We start from the raw sequence: 2,949 nt of genomic DNA, 5'->3' as shown, positions 1-2,949 counted from the left end.
GATCTTTGATTTGCCAGAAATTCATGTACATAAATATACCAGAATGTATAGTAATATTTGTTTTGTAAATGAATATACGCTCATATCTATGAATGAAAAGATAGCAGTTGTTAATTGAAGATGTATTTTATAGACTTATGGAAAAGATTAAGCGTAAGTGTAAAGGGATTTTTATCTGTAAGACATGCTTCAATTTAAGCTCACTTTGTAGCTCTTAATAATAAGCATTTCTATGCGCTGATGTGAAATATTAATACTATATTTTATTAATGAAAATGAATCAATGTGAATCGTAATGCTAAGCCACTTAGGGATTTTGCTGTTCGAGTTTATAGTAAGTTTAATGATCTAAATTACAACTACTGTGTCATATTTTATGACAGGCTCTAAATGGTTACTATGTACTTGTAACCATACGCAAAGCCACGGCGGCGCGTCTACGTTTGATGCACTTTAAAGTGGTAATTCAAGCAGCACAAGAGTAGCAGAATTAAAATCCCACCTTTTCTCCGGGTTTTGCTACAAATTTGGCATAATGGGGGCACCGTCTCCCGGCTGCGAAACGGGGACTTTCATCCATTTGGTGCCGTGTTTTTGCTCCAGTTTGTCCCACTTCTGCAGCTCAAAGACTTTGATACATAACCCCATTTTTTGCCTCGATAGACCCCACTGAACTGTATTTTGTAAGGCAGTGGTGTGGTCTTTGAGTGTGAGCTGTCTGAACAGAAGTATTAGGAGCCACGGTTTAACGCTAATATTAGCCAAATACAATATTAATTATCGGACATTTCCTTCCCGCCCATGAACTTCACCTGATGACGTGACCACAGAACTATTAAATATAATCTGCCGATTCACTCATCTAGATATACGCATTTACAATAGTAGGAAGTTTGCAATGACATTTTTCAGTTGTCTGCATAGCAGTGGCAGGTAATCAAGAGTACAGCATTTAAAACAAATCTCAGCCAAAGTAAGTCTGCAGTGAGGGAGAACAAAATAAAAACGTATCTAACGCTCCTATAGTCAGTTTTCTATTTTATTCATGTTTAACAATATTAACCAATCCTGCCATGTAAAAGTCGCCAATGTGATATGTCGTTATAATAACCTTTGCACAACCTCCAGTGTTCATGCCATTAAAGTGATGTCCATTTGGTATAAGCTAAGCTGCAAAACGCACTATGATAGTAAAACACTTTCCTATGTGGACTATGTAGTCTCATCAGGATAACACGGTTTGTTGGGGGGGGGGGGGGTGTCTGTGAATGTTTCCCAAAGTTTCAGAAAGTTCAACTTCAGGCTGACAAAAGCAAGGAGCTACGGACCGTGTGTGTGTGTGTGTGTGTGTGTGTGTGTGTGTGTGTGTGTGTGTGTGTGTGTGTGTGTGTGTGTGTGTGTGTGTGTGTGTGTGTGTGTGTGTGTGTGTGTGACGGGGGAGAGTGTAAAGTGGCAAGAGAGAGGGGGGAGAGTGTGAGGGGATAAGAGAGAGGGTGGAGAGTATAAGGGGAGAAGAGAGAGGGGGGAGAGTGTGAGGGGATAAGAGAGAGGGTGGAGAGTATAAGGGGAGAAGAGAGAGGGGGGAGAGTGTGAGGGGATAAGAGAGAGGGTGGAGAGTATAAGGGGAGAAGAGAGAGGGGGGAGAGTGTGAGGGGATAAGAGAGAGGGGAGACGTGAGGGGAGAAGAGAGAGGGGAGAGTATAAGGGGAGAAGAGAGAGGGGAGAGTATAAGGGGAGAAGAGAGAGGGGAGAGTATAAGGGGAGAAGAGAGAGGGGAGAGTATAAGGGGAGAAGAGAGAGGGGAGAGTATAAGGGGAGAAGAGAGAGGGGAGAGTATAAGGGGAGAAGAGAGAGGGGAGAGTATAAGGGGAGAAGAGAGAGGGGAGAGTATAAGGGGAGAAGAGAGAGGGGAGAGTATAAGGGGAGAAGAGAGAGGGGAGAGTATAAGGGGAGAAGAGAGAGGGTGGAGAGTATAAGGGGAGAAGAGAGAGGGGAGAGTGTGAGGGGATAAGAGAGAGGGTGGAGAGTATAAGGGGAGAAGAGAGGGGGGAGAGTGTGAGGGGATAAGAGAGGGGGGAGAGTGTGAGGGGATAAGAGAGAGGGGGGAGAGTATAAGGGGATAAGAGAGAGGGAGTGCAAGAAGGAAGAAGCTTTCCGGCGACGTCGCGGGCGACCAGGTCTTTGATTGGTTTAGAGCCTGTCACATGTGGCAACAGCCTCTGAAAAATCAAATTTGACCGGCTTCAAATATTTGCCCCGCCACGTCGCTCTGTCGCACTTACTATAAGCGCTTGCGATGGCGACAATGCGTGTGTTTTCCAGCAACGTCGCGTCGCCGGCACAATAAGCGCAGCCTTAGATATGCATTTAGAGAACACAATATAACACGCACGGTGTCACATTCATTTTGACGCAGGTAGTCATACATTAAATAAAGAAAATGACTTGTTGGCAACTCTAAGACGCCAAATGCAATGTTTTATACACTGCGCTCTTCTGCTTCACAATCCCTCACCTCCCATCCCAGACTGTATCTGTCACGCACTATTATAATTTAGAGGTTGTAAAATATTCCTTGAGATAATTCTCTTATCTTTATAGAAAAGTAAAAGATACAACAGCTAACACGTGTCTTTTATTGAAGTTTAGCTGTGCACGGGATGTTTACATGGAAAATAACCGGATAGTAACTGATAAAACAGAACACTGAACGCATCGTTGTTTTCAAAAGGAAAAGTTATGCTTAAAGAGGTAATCCAAAGCGGCAGATTATTTTGCGAATTAAATTTTATATATAGGGTTGAAGCAGGGGGTCACTGGAGCTAAACCCTGTTAATTTCAGCTCCGGGGACCCCCTGCTTCCAGAGATACTACCCTGTAAATTAGGTGCCGGTCGCCGCTCTCCTCTGCGACTAGGGTTCACAATATGTCCGCTCTTCAGATATTTCC

The sequence above is a fragment of the Ascaphus truei genome, chromosome 17 (assembly GCF_040206685.1).
Source record: "Ascaphus truei isolate aAscTru1 chromosome 17, aAscTru1.hap1, whole genome shotgun sequence".
In the NCBI taxonomy this organism is placed as follows: Eukaryota; Metazoa; Chordata; class Amphibia; order Anura; family Ascaphidae; genus Ascaphus; species Ascaphus truei.
This window is presented reverse-complemented; position numbering follows the sequence as displayed.